This window comes from Carya illinoinensis, chromosome 2 (assembly GCF_018687715.1).
Source record: "Carya illinoinensis cultivar Pawnee chromosome 2, C.illinoinensisPawnee_v1, whole genome shotgun sequence".
Taxonomy (NCBI): Eukaryota; Viridiplantae; Streptophyta; class Magnoliopsida; order Fagales; family Juglandaceae; genus Carya; species Carya illinoinensis.
In genome coordinates, this window is record NC_056753.1 from 12,869,718 (window position 1) to 12,884,451 (window position 14,734).

A 14,734-nucleotide genomic window follows, 5' to 3' on the forward strand; every position below is an offset into this window, starting at 1 on the left:
GCTAGGATACATGAAGGTAGTAATGGATAAGTTGTCTAGGATTGGGATGTGTGACTTAGTCAGTCTGAGTCATGCGTCGACATGTGGTTGATAGAAGAATAAGACAAAGATCTTAGTGTCTTAACCCTAAGGTGAATCACGAAGGTTCACTTTAAGGAATAAGACTCCAAAGGTTTTAGCATAGTAAATGGCACATAAGAGCCCAGGGATGGATGAAGAGTGTCCCAAGTGAAGCATAGTTCTATTTCTAGTATAGTTGCTTATGCATTAGACAGATAATGACGTAAGGTTATATGTATGCATGTAGGTTGCCATCTGATACGCACACGAATGAATTGCATGGAATGAGTATGGCATGAAGTCCAGGTAAGTATTGCGTTCATAGTCTTCTAGAGTTTTCTAAATAAAAGAAGATAAAAATGAAACACTTTTTTCTTAAAATGCTTTACGAACTAACGTTTTTCTTTACGAAACATGTTTTAAGAAAAAGAACGCTAAGTATAAGTACGTAACGGCCCTCCTTGGCAGCCCCTTTTCACGCACCCAAAGTAAGTAAGTATATGCATGTGGATGGATGTTATACGTGATATGTATTGTATGTATGTTCACGAAATGAAATGAACTTATGCTTTGAAATAATACACGAACTGACGTTTTAAATGATGCCATGAAAGTAAACTATTTTAAAATGGCTCATGCTTTTAAAATGACTTTTATGAATGAAAGGACTGAAGAAATGTAAGAACTGTAAGGAACTGAAAGAAAGGACTGTAAGAACTAAAATGAACGAATGGACTGTAAAGGAATGAAAGGACTGAAAAGCAATGAATGGACTGAATGCTTAATTTATGAAAATACGTAACGGCCACATGAATGGAATGGAAAGGTACCAAAAAAAAGGACTGGACTGAGTAGATTGCAATGCCGAGTAAATAGTATTGGTAGTGCACCCTATGTTGCGCCCTGACGGAATGAATTCCCAACCCGTGGCCACGAGCGAAATCAGGTCCAAAAGACTGCTAACCCCAGCACATGGTCAATGAAAGCGATAAGAAAGAATGTATACATGTATGTTAAGAAAGAATGTGTGTATGTATGAAAAGATGTATGCATGAATGTATGTAAGAAAAGATGTATGCATGAACGGACTCTTTAAGAAATGAAGGCAGCAAGGCGTGGGGAACCGTTTTAAGAAGGAAAACATTTTTAAAGAAAAACCCCACCTCTCAATGTTTTAAAATGAATTGCATGTTTTTGTATGATATGTATGGAGTGATGAATGCATGACTGCAAACCTATGTTCATATATGTTAACTGTATGAAGTAATGCTTACTAGTTATCAACTCATTTCAGTTTTTATGTGTGCCCTCCTAGGGACAATATGAGCATGATGTGTCAGGATGGGCACAGCCCAAGGGGAAGAGCACGAAAGCCTGGGCATGTTATTTTGTACGAGAAACTCTAACTATGAAATTTAATGTTTTCCGTTGTAACATTTTAAATTAAGAAATAAGTTTTATTTATAAACATGGAGTTTCTTGTATCCTGGCACGAAAAGAAAGAAAATTTTAAAAGGAATAGTAACTTCCGTCTATTTTATTAAAATCATTTTCTAAAGAACCCACCACAAGGACGGGTGAGTTACACCGCTCCTTCTTTCTTTTATAGTTATGAGCCTCATTCTACGTGCCGAGCCTCGATGGCGTATTTTAAAATATACCAAGTGGATTTTTAAAGCAATCCCATTATTTTAAAGCTTACGAATATTTTTAAATTTTCTAGAAATATTTATATAGGATATTTGCAGTGTTATTGGACTAAGTTTAATTTTAAAATAACACAATTATAATATTTTTGAAGAGCTCCAAAAAAATATTATAATTGTGGAAAATTATTTAATTTAAATTATTTTAGTCATTTAAAAATATTACGAAATTTAAAATATGTTGAAAACTCTAAATTTATTTAAATGATTTTATTCTCTTCAAGTAATTAACAAGACTTCATCATTTTAATTAATGATAAAGGAATATTAGTTTATAAAATAATATTATATTTTAATTCTTCTCAGTGTTTTAAATTAAATAAATACTTACGTATTTTCAAATCAGTATTTAAACTCATTATTAGATCGTATTGAATATCCAAAGACTAATGACATGGATTAAATACCCAAGCCCCTAACTTTTTTCCTTCACTTTTTCCTTATCTCCCTCTCTCTCCTCTCCCTTCTCCCCAGCCCAGCACCACCGCACGTCGTCCACTCTCTGCGCCGCCACCAGCATGTCCCCCTCACACCCGCAAACACCTCCTCCCACCGGTGAGTCACACGGCAGCCCCCTCCCTCTCCTTCTTCAGCTTTTACGAAATGGGTTTCAAGCCTATTTCTTCCTCCTAGCGCTGTCATGCGTTGCCAACAGAGCTACCGAGCCCCTCCACCGACACCACCACTTCACGGGCTTAACCTCGATGGCATCCTTTCCCTGCAACTCTCACTCTTTCCGTTGCACTACCACACACACACGCACAGAACCCATACGTGTTCTCCACCTACACCACCGTACGCAACAACCCAGGCCACCACACCTCCACCCACGGCCTCCCCTGACCACCACGACCTTCCCTAGCAATTCCCGTGCCCAACCGAAGTCCCTACCTCTCTCACTCTCCCCATTCTCTCATGGGTGTTTCTCCACCTCATGGTCAGATCTGCTGCTATGGATCACCATACAGCCACCACCTCGCCACCATAGCTCCACCACACCTCCCTCAAGTCCTCCAGGGCCAGCCTTAACCCCTAGTCTTGAAACCCACGAATTTCCCAGTTTAGCCATACACGGTCTAAACTCCCCCACAAACCACCGTGCAACCACCATGTGCCACCTCGGCACCACCATGAGGCCACCACTCTAGGACCACGACCAAACCTTTCCCCGCTTAGATCCACACCCATAGCCATCTCTAGTAGCCCAAATAGCCATTGTACGTAGTTTAACCACCACGTACGACTCTTCCGACACCTTTGACCTTGACGGGAAGCAAGCAACATACGGGTTATCCCGTTGATGGTATAACCCTCTATCCCTCATTAAATATATTAAATGTTAGTTGGTTGGTTGGATTGTAGATTGTGATGTTAGTATTGTGGAGTTCACTGCATAATTGTGAAGTGAAGTGTTGGGCGTAATTGTGTAGTGTGTTGCATACTGTTGTGAACTGTGCTGTCAAGTGTGGGTGTGAAGTATATGCCGTATTCGTGATGCGGTGTAGTGTTGTGAAAGGAATACATGTGGTGTGTGCTCCATGCTGTGTAGCAAAGCACCGTGTGGTGTGCGTCGTGGTAATACGTGATGTAGCGAAGGGAGTACACATGATGCGTACTCCATCTAGTGTAGCGATGCACCGTATGGCGTGTCACAAAGAAAATGATGGTTGTGTAATAGTGGAGCATAGTGTGTAGCGTAGGAAACTATGTAACGGTGTTCCAAAATAGTTGTGCTATGGTCTGTAGTCTGAGGTGACAGGTGTCGCCTTGTAGTTGACTTATGGCTTAGTGTATGTGTGAAGTGATGGGATAGTGTAAGAGTAGCGCAATGGAAGTATGACGAATGTCGTGACGTGACATAATGGAGATGTAGAGGTGAATGGAGCCCTATCGCATCAAGTGTTGGGATGAACTTGTAAAAGGGCTATGAAGTAGAAAGGTCCTATTAACCGGGTTTGAATAGAAGTTGGTATCGAAGTATGGAGCTTGTTTATACAAGCAGGCATTCATTGGACTATAAGCTGATCTCAGGTGATAAAGGGTAAAGTATATGTATATTTGGTGAGACACGTGTACCGGATGGATTTACCATATATAATGAGTAATATCTCCTAAGCATGGTTGCACAATATTTAAACCTCAGAGTTGGCTTAAAGTCATGTGGCATGTATGGTTAGTAATGATGATTAATTATGGGCTAGGAAGCATGAAGGTAGTTTTGGGTATGTTGTCTAGGATCGGGATGCGTGACTTAGTTGGTCTGAGTCATGCATCGGAATGTGGTTAATAGGAGAGTCAGATGAAGGTTTTAAGGTCTTAACCCTAAGATGAAACGCGAAGGTAGTGACGGTAAATGGACCCTGAAGATTTTAGCATAGTAAATAGCACATAAGAACCCAGGGATGGATGAAGAGTGTTCCAAGTAAAGCGTAGTTCTATTTATAGTATAGTTACTTATGCATTAGATAGAGAATGACGTTAAGGTTATGTGTATGCATGTAGGTTGCCATCTGACTCACATTGTAACAGCCCACTAGAAATTCAATGGTAGAATTTCTATAAACTTTAGGAACCTCGTGAAAACTCCATAAGTTTTAGCCTGTCAACATAGTCAGTGTTATCACTCGCTATGGTGCCAGAATGCAATTTTAATTATTTGAAGTAGTTAGAAGTGTCAAAATATGTTATGGTCTATGCCACTAAACTCAGTTGAATATTTAAGATTTTTCAGTACTAAGTTTATTACGCATTTTTGTGGAGTGAATAGTAACCTCGATAAGCATACTAAGTGCAGTGTTTTCAAAATCACAGTGTGGAATGTCCAAATTAGGTTAGAGAAGTTTTATTTAAACACTTGGCAAGATCTTAGCCACATATAGTGAATAGTATTAGACACTTGGCAGAAAGAGGAACCATTAGATGGATTTGTGAAGGAAATCAAGGTGTGAGATCATGTCACCTAACCAAAATTTTTTTTTCATCTGATCTACCAAATTGAGCCAGATCAAAGAGGGTTTCAACCCTAGTGAAACTCTAAATGGTTGGAATCCAATTGAAACCCCAAAAGCTTGGTTGAAACCAAAACCCTAAACGGTTTCCCCAAATCCTAAAGTTGGCATTCAAACCCTTTTTGATGCAATTTCTAGCATTGTGTTTAATCACTTAATTAAATCACTTCCACATGCTATTAATTTCTCAAATTCTTGTTATGACATCATTATCCAATCTTTTAAACCTTAGAAATTTAATTGGGTCAAGAAAAATTAGATTTGGGCTTGATAGCATCTCAAACCCTAACCAAACCCCCTTTAAACCCCAAATTGAAGCCCACTTGGTTAAGGCCCACGAATTTGGCCACCTTGACAAATTTTCTTGAAGAAGTTTCCTCCTCCACATGGTAGACCATCCACTACCCTTGGCTGAACCCAATAGTGCCTTGATGAGATGGAGAAACCCACCCCATCAAGCTCCATACCTCACAGCTTCTGCAGGCAGTCCTTTCCCCTCACTATTCTTCAATTTATGTCACATAGCCACCTCCAATTAAGGGTCATTCAAGCCCATATTATCCCCCTACAGAAGTCTAGAGTCATGCAAGACACACTTCTTTCCCTTTAATCACTTCTTCACCCCATTCTTAGAGAGAAACCCAAAAGAGCTCTCTCAGGCAGATTTGTGGATCTTTTTGCGTGGAGCTTTTCGACCCTTTGTAAGTATTTTTACATGATAACTCCTTCATAAAAGTTGTTCCTCTTTGAGTATAGTTTTCGTAGATATATTTTTCGTATCATTCCATGGTCATTTGGTTGGTCAAAAGTATTTTTAACCATGGAAAGGTGGGTGTGAAACTGAAGAGTATGTTATGTTTTGAAATTTTTGACCAAGCTAATGGACCTATCTTGGTTCGAAAATTTTATGGAGTGTTTTTAGCATATGTTTATGAGTTTCCATTGAGGTTTGTAGAGGGCAAAATGATAATTTTACTCTAATTCATCTCTTTTACACATTTCTAATTGTTAGTAATTAAATTTCTAACTTTTAGAATATCTTCTTACAGTTCCTTGTGTTTCGATCTTTATTTTCATATAATGCGACAAACGAGATAAGTTAGTTCTTAACTTACTATCAATTTATTATGTATGTGTGATGGGTAAGGGAACTACAGTTTATATATGTATGTTATCATATATACCATGCCATGCCACGTCATGCCACGTCATTACATGTTTATCTGTTATGCATGATTTATTCTGTCATGAATATTTATCTGTTATACAATCTATTCTATCATGTATTGCTATATGTTATAAGTATGCCATATGTTACATGTATGTCATATTATGTAATATTCATTGTTGCAAGTATATCATGTCAAATATGATATCTGTTACATGTTTGGTCATGTTACGAAATGTTTCCATCTTAGGTAAGTCATGTCTTTCGAGTTAAGCTCAAGTTCAGTTATGCAGACACTCCTAGCGTAATCATTCTGATTGTTAGGGTATCTTATTTTTAAAATACTCATGATGGAATCATTCTGATTGTCTGAGTACCTCTAATGGAATATGTTGAGCGAAATCATTTTGATTGTTCACTATTCCTAACAAAATGACTGGCAGAATTATTTTGATTGTCAGAATTCAAGTCCAAGTTCATGTTAAGTAAAGAAGTCAGATCAAGTTTATGTTAAGTCAAGTTTCAGATCACGTTCATGTTAAGTTATTCATGTCAATCACGACCCTAAGTGCTAGGATGGGGTAATATCCTAATGGAACTCATTTGTTTATGCTGGAGTGTCTAAATAGGTGTGAAATTCCTTGGGTTGATGAAGTACAGTCAACAGGTTACGAATGGGGCCTAACTAGCTAGTCACCGGAGCGCGCCAGACACTAACGCTGATAGAGCCATATTTTATTTTACATGTGTTCACAATAAGTATGGCACAAAAAATTCATGAAACCACAACAACTGTGGAGCATGAAGTATGGGGCCACAACAACTGTGAAGCATATACTATGTGAGACACAGTAATTGTGACACATAGAATATGTGGGGCCACAATAACTATGGAGTACGTATTAACGCACTCACAAATGGTGTAGATACCTGTGTTGTGATGCGGTAATTAGCAGAAACACACGGCTCAAGGGGACCCGTGTAGCACCCATATGGTCACTATATTAATTAAGTCTATTGAAAAAGATTCTAAGTTCATGTATTTCACGTTCAAGTCATGTTTCACGTTACGTTATGTTCAAGTTTATGTTCATTTCAAGCTTCAAGTTCACGTCCATGTTATGTTTCAAGTTCACGTACTTGTTATATTCATGTTTACGTTAAGTTTCAAGTTCATGTTCATATTATGTTATGTTCAAACTCACGTTCATGTTATGTTATGTTCATGTTCACGTTAAGTTTCAAGTTCATGTTCATATCATGTTATGTTCACGTTCACATTATGTCTCAAGTTCATGATTATGTCATGTTATGCTCAGGTTTATGTTAAGTTCAAGTTCATGTTTATGTTACGTATGTTCACGTTCATGCTATGTTTCAAATCCATGTTATGTTTCAAGTTCATGTTCTTGTTATGTTGCTAGTCCATGTTATGTTTTAAGTTCAAGTTCATGTCATGTCAAGTCAAGTTCAGATCATGTTTCAGTTTAGGTTATGTCAGTTATGCCATGTTATATGTCAAGTTATGTTATGTTTATTTACCACTTTAATTATGCATTCATGCTTTTACTGCCATGCCTGCATCGTTAACCTATGTGAGAGTTTCCTGTTAACTTACTGAGATTTGTAATCAAATCTCACTGTGGTAGTCCCAATTACCATTCCCCCCGAATGATAGGCAATGTGTCAAGATCAGAGCAGGGAGCGGACATTGGTAGATTGGAGGAGGTTGACTAGACACCGCAGATAAGATGCGGAGCTTACAGCCTCCATAGTTAGTTTTTGGACAGTATTCTGGCATCGTTAGTCGAGTTACACGAGTTACTCGATGAACTTCCTCAATAGTGTATTTTGGTAATGTAAATATGGAGTTTGGTCTCCCATGTTTGTGAGATTATAGTCTTCTGTGACTCGTACTGAAATCATGGATGTTTATTTTGTTAAGTATGCTTGGATTACATTTAATTATTTGAGATATTATAAGTTTGGTGTATAGTATTGCTAAGAAAAAATTATTATCTGCTGCAAATATTGTATAATGCTAGATGCATGTTAGGAACATTGCATCTTATATGTCATGAACGGGGGCAAGTAACCTTGTGTTGCATCTCCCGACGCTTCGGATGTCTGCCTGATCCCAAACAGAATTTGGGGGTGTCACACGCATATGAATGGATTACATCTAGAGTTTTTTAAATAAATGAAAAATGAAAATGAAATGCTTTTACTTTACGATGCTTTATGGAACACATTTTAAGAAAGAATGCTAAGTATAAGTTTTCAAGTATAATTATGTAACGACCCTCCTTGGCAGCCCCTTTTTATGCGTCCAAAGTATGTAAGTGTATGCATGTGAATGGATGCTATATGTAGTAAGTAATGGATGTATTTTCACGAAATGAAATGCGAGGTTTCGGCCTCATACTTTAAACGACACGAAGAAAGTGTTTTAAACTGCCCCTATGAAAGATGATGCTTTAAATGATGCCACGAACTGATGTTTTAAAGATGACTTTAAGTCCATGATTTTAAATGACTTTTATGAATGAACGAATTGAAGGACTGTAAAGAATTGTAAAGAATTGAAATGACTGAATGTTAATGTATGAAAACACGTAACGGCCACGGCTGAATGAATGGATGATGGTACCGAAGGACTGGACTAGGTAGATTGTAATGCCAGGTAAGTAGTACTGGTAGTACACTCAATGCTGCACCCTAACGGAATGGATTCCTAACCCATGGCTACGGGTGGAATCAAGGTCTAAAAGACCGCTAACCCTCACACACGGGGCGTAACAGTGTGCAATAGCCAATGAAAGCAATAAGAAAGAATGTATGCATGTTAGGAAAGAATGCATGTATGCTAAGACTCTTTAAGAAATGAAGGTAACGAGACGTGGAGAACTGTTTTACGAGAAGAAAACCCTTTTTAAAGAAAAACTCCACCTCACAACGTTTTAAAATGAAATGAATGTCTATGTGTGATATGTATGGAGTGATGAATGCATGATGGAAAACCAATGTTAATATAATTTAACTGTATGAAGTAATACTCACAAGTCATCGACTCATTTTAGTTTTTAGTGTGCCCTCCCAGGGACAAGATGAACATGACGCATCAGGACGAACAAGGCTCAAGGGGAAGAGCATGAAAGCCTAAGCACAATGTTTTGTACGAGAGACATTAATTATAAAATTTAATATTTTCTGCTGTAACCCTTTAAATTAATAAATATGTTTTATTTATAAACAGTGAGTCTTTTTGTATCCTGGCATGGAAGGAAAAGAAATTTCAAAATGAGTGGTAATTCTCTTCCCTTTTCTTAAAATCATCTTTAAAAGGTCCCACCACAAGGACGAGCGTTACATATAGATCGCCATCTGACACACACATGAATGAACTGTTGATTGAGCTGAAATATTACATATTTTTATACATTTAGAACCAATATATTTGAATAAAACAATTTACATTGTTGATAAAAAAGAACCAATATATTTTAATTCTTTAATTACATTATTATTGGTTTTGGATAGAAAAAATGATTAAGATGTATAAATTCGAGTTCTGATTTAAATTGGTTAATAGCATGGTTTTTGCTTAATATTATAACTTATGATTTAATTGGACAATGTTTATTTACATGCACAATATATTTTTAATATTCTATTCTTTATTTTTATTTTATTTCTAATTTTATTTATATAGGCTAAGAAATGAAAAGTATGTTGGGACATAGAGTTTGGTTTTAAAATGGAATTGCATGCTGTACGGGAAAGGATTTAATTCTGGGATGGACATTGACCGAGGCACACAGAAACACATTTTATCATTTTAGAGGCATTCATTCACGCGGTAGAGGATATAAAAAGTATTTTTTTCTCTTGGGCATGGGCAAGCCGCACGACCTGGGAGACTTTTGGTTTAGTTGAATTAATTCATTTGAGCGCTGCACAGCTTTTATTTTCCACTGGGACTTGGACGCGCCGCAAGGATTTCTTTTCTTTCAGCCAATTCAATTCAGCAACACATGCACATAATTTCACTAGGGCATTTTCAGCACTGCGTATATTTTTTTTTCTAAGATTGAAGATGTAGCACGTTAGCTTGGAGGAGATTATTGATTCTTTTCTTTTCTTTTCATTGAAGAACTGTAGCATCGTTGAAGAGCTCTTTGAGGGGTCCAATTGCTGTTACAGTCCAGCGTCCTCCACTGCTTTCAATTTCCATCTCCGTTCATTTGGCTTAATCTTTTATTCCCTAATTTTTATTTAATTTCAATTTGAAGTTTATGGTGTATTTTTGATATTTTTGGATTAAAAGTTTGGACATTTTATTTACTATTTATTTTATTTTATGTCAGTTATTTTTTTTTGTTTCTTTAAACTTCTATAAATATGCATTATAATTGCATTTTAAATTGATTAAAGGTTAATTAGGACTTAAATAATTTTAGTTTATTATTTAATTTTCAGATTAATTAAAATTGTCTAGTGTAGTTGAATCCTTAATTATTAATTTCAATTTGTTAGTCTTTTACGTTTCATTTTGACACTCAAAAAAATCCAAAATTATGAATCTAGTTTATGACTAGTGCCATTTTTATTTCCGTTGCACTCTTCCATTTATTGTACATACCACTACTTTTGTTTGTGAAATTTTTCACCATTTTATACGAGTTTGGATTTAAACAACTTTTCCCGGGAACGGCGCCAAAACTAACTTATTCTTGAAAAAACATTCCATCCCACTAGAAAGGACTGGTATGAAAAACTGGTTGATGCTGGGCTTATAGGACTAAATTCAAAACTAACTTAGGGATGTCACCTTATAGATTGGTTTATGGTCGGACTTGTCATTTACCTGTTGAGATTCAGCATCGTGCTTTATGGGCTATTAAGCAAATTAACTTTTCACTTAATGCTACCAAAGTTTTAATAAAGTTACATATTTCAGAGCTTGATGAAGGAAGGAGGGAGGCCTACGACAATTCTCACTTGGCAAAGGAGCAAATGAAGGCATTGCATGACAAGAAGATCCATGACAAACATCTTGTCTCTAATCAGAAAGTGCTCCTTTATAATTCTAGACTACATCTTTTTTCTGGGAAGCTGAAATCCCGATGGAGTGAGCCATACATTGTAAAGGAGGTTCATCTTTACGGGGCGGTAGACATTGTCAATCCGAAGAATGGCAATAGCTTCACTGTCAATGGACAACGTCTAAAGCCGTTTATGACTGGCTTTGATTCAAACGAAGATGTTGAACCCAATGTTTCCAGTTTCATGAAATTATATATTTACACATGAATTTTGATGATAACAAATGAATTCAAAAAATAAAGGAGTCTCAACCTCAAGTTGTCTACACAATAGAGTCAAGCACATCAAGTAACCAAGCATGAGTAAGAAGGGAACAAATTCACATTAAAACTCATAGAAGAATGTTGTAAATTTCTTAAAAAATTGAAATTAGGATTAAGTCTCAAAATTAAAATTTTATCATAAATCATTAAAATATATTTTTCACACATGCATGAATATTTTGAAAATTAAATTTGAAAATTTTGAAAGATGATTGATTCTCATCTTTCACATGTGCATGACATGATTAAATGTCTGAAAATTTTAAAAATATTAAAAATGATTGATTGTCACCTTTCACATGTACATGCTTTATTTGAATATTTTTAAAAATGATTGAAGCTCTTTTTGACTTATACAAAAAGTAGATGATTCATATTTGCATGCTTTATTTAAATATTTTCAAAAGTGATTGATGCTCTTTTTGACTTATGCAAAAGGTAGATGATTTTATTTGAAAATTTTGAAAAGTAAATAGTACTCCTTTTATCATATACGAAAGTAAAAAGATTAGGTTTGAAAATTTTGAAAAATGAATAATGTTGTCTTTGACAAATAAAAAAGAAGAAACTTTTATTTGAATTTTTTGAAAATGTGAATGATGTTGTCTTTGACATGTGAATCTTTTTAAATTTGAATATGAAGTCTCATATGCCTATAAATAGATCATTTGGGAGCTTCAAATTGATAACACAAAGAGCATACAACATTCATTCAAAACTTTCATTCTATCTTCTCTAAGCATTGAGCCTTAACCCATGTTCATTTTGAGAGATATAGTTTGCGCTATATTCTTCTTATTTCACTCATTGAGAAGTGTTCTCTGATAACCTACCTACTATCAGCTCTTGTATTAGTAAAATGGTGTGTATAATTCTTGTGCGTGTAGAAAGTGTTCTACATAAAGAATAGTTGAATCACCACGTATAAAGTGATTGTAAGTGTAGATGGTGTTCTACACGAATCCTTTGTAGCGGTGTTGTTTAAATGTGTAATAGGTTTCTATCTCCACATGAATGAGGTTGAATACTGAATTTGGGGATCCTCAAGGGGTAGCTTGAGGCGAGGAAGTAGGCAGTGGGGCCGAACCTCTTTAACATACTGAGTTTGCTTCTCTCTTACCCTTACTCTTTATATTTATTGCTGCTTCGTATTTTGTTTATATTTTATATTGTGTATTTAATTTATAATTGTTAATTTTTAAATACAACCCAATTCAGTCTCTCTCTTGTTTTAGTCATCCGGGCAACAATTGGTATCAGAGCAATTAACTATCTTTTGAGTTAAGATCTTATGGCTAACATTACAGTTTCATTTGGTGAAGGTCAATTTAGCAGTCGGCCTCCACCCTTTTGTGGAGACAATTACTTATTCTGAAAATTTAGAATGAGAATATTACTTCAAGCTCAAGGTCGAGAAATCTGGAAATGTATTGTAAATGGACCTTATATTCCAACAAAAGTGATTGATGGAGTAAAGGTCAAAAAGGAAGAAGAAGAGTTTGATCATGAAGACGATAGACTTTATACATTGAATTTAACTGTTACGAATTTATTATATAATGTTCTCAATAGAAATGAGTTTAATAGAATAATGACTTGCGCTACGGCAAATGAAATTTGGGATAATTTGGAAGTTACTTATGAAGGAACTTCGCAAGTCAAGGAATCAAAAATTTATATTCTTACTCATGAATATGAAATGTTTAAGATAAATGATGATGAATCTATTTCTAGTATGTATACTTGTTTTACTAACATCATAAACAGCTTGACAACTCTTGGTAAAATTTATTCCAAGATGGAGATAATAAGAAAAATTCTCAACTCTCTACCAAAACACTGAGAATCAAAAGTGACAGCGATTCTTGAAGTTAGAGATCTCAAGAAGCTTGAAGTGAATGAACTCATTAGGTCACTTACGACCCATGAGTACACATTGAAAAAAGGAGAAGAAAAAGGAAAGTCAAAGAAGAGTTTGGCACTTAAAGCTATTCCTCATGAAAGTGAAAGTGATGAAGATGAGAAAAATGACGACAAAGATGAAGAAGTTGCAATGATAACAAAAAGAACTAAGAGGTTTTTAAAGAAAAATTCAAAAAGTTTTCCAAGAAAAATTCAAGTAAAAATGACTCTTTAATTTGTTATAAATGCAATAAGCCTGGGCATATCAAGTCAGATTATCCTCTGCTAAAAAAATATTGAAACAATGGCAAAAAAGCAATAAAAGCTATATAGGATGATGATTCAAGTAACTCATATAGTGAAGCAGACAATGAAAAATCAGCAAATCTTTGTCTTATGGCTAAAGATGACCTTGAGGTAACAAATCTTGATAATATAAGATCCTTCATATGAAGAATTGTAAAATGTCTTAGAAGAGACATATGAGGAACTTGAAAAATTGAGTATTAAGTAAACTATTTTGAAAAAGAAAAATTACTCTTTAACAAATGAAACTGATGTTTTAAGAAAACAAAACATCGTTTTGAAATATGAAAATAATCTTGAGTTGAAGGAGAAAATAACTGATTTAGAAAATATTGTTGAAAACTTTACGAATGGAAAAAGAAATTTTGAAAAACTTCTTGGTAGTCAAAGATGTATTTTTTACAAAGCAGGCTTGGGATATATGCCAAAACAAAAATACAAATCTTATAAAAACTTCTTTGATAATCCTTCTACATCAAAGTCCAGTATTCAAAATATTTTTCATAAAAATAATTTTGTCCAAGAAAGATACTATTACAATCACTCAAGTTCTTTATATATGCCACATGCTATTTGCAATTTTTGTAATAGAAATGATCATAATTATCATATTTGTCCTATTAGAAGAAAGCATAAAATGATTATTAGGGTCATATGGGTACTTAAAAATCTTGTTTTTTCTAATACTAATAAATGAAGGACCCAAAGAACTTGGGTACCAAGAAAAATCATTTTAATTATTTTTATAGGTATGCATGAAGTCCTCCACAAGCAAAAACAAATGGTTTTTAGATAGTGGATGTTCAAGGCACATGACGAGAGACAAGACTAAGTTCTTTGATCTTAGATCTAAAGAAGAAGGACACGTGACATTTGGAGACAACTCGAAAGGGAAGATCGTGGGAATAGGTAAAATTGGTAATGAATCTTCTCTCATAATTGAAGATGTTCTACTTGTTGAAGGTCTAAAGTATAATCTTTTGAGTATAAGTCAATTATGTGAATAAGGATTTACAATTACTTTCAAAATGGATAAGTGCATTATTTTGAATGATCATGATTACAATGTTTGTTTTATTGTTTTTAGAAGTAACAATGTTGATACAATCGATTTTGAAGAAATTGTCTCACAAGATGCTATTTGTTTTTCAATTCAAAATGAAACTAGTTAGCTGTGGCATAGAAAACTAGGTCATGCAAACATGAAACTTATTT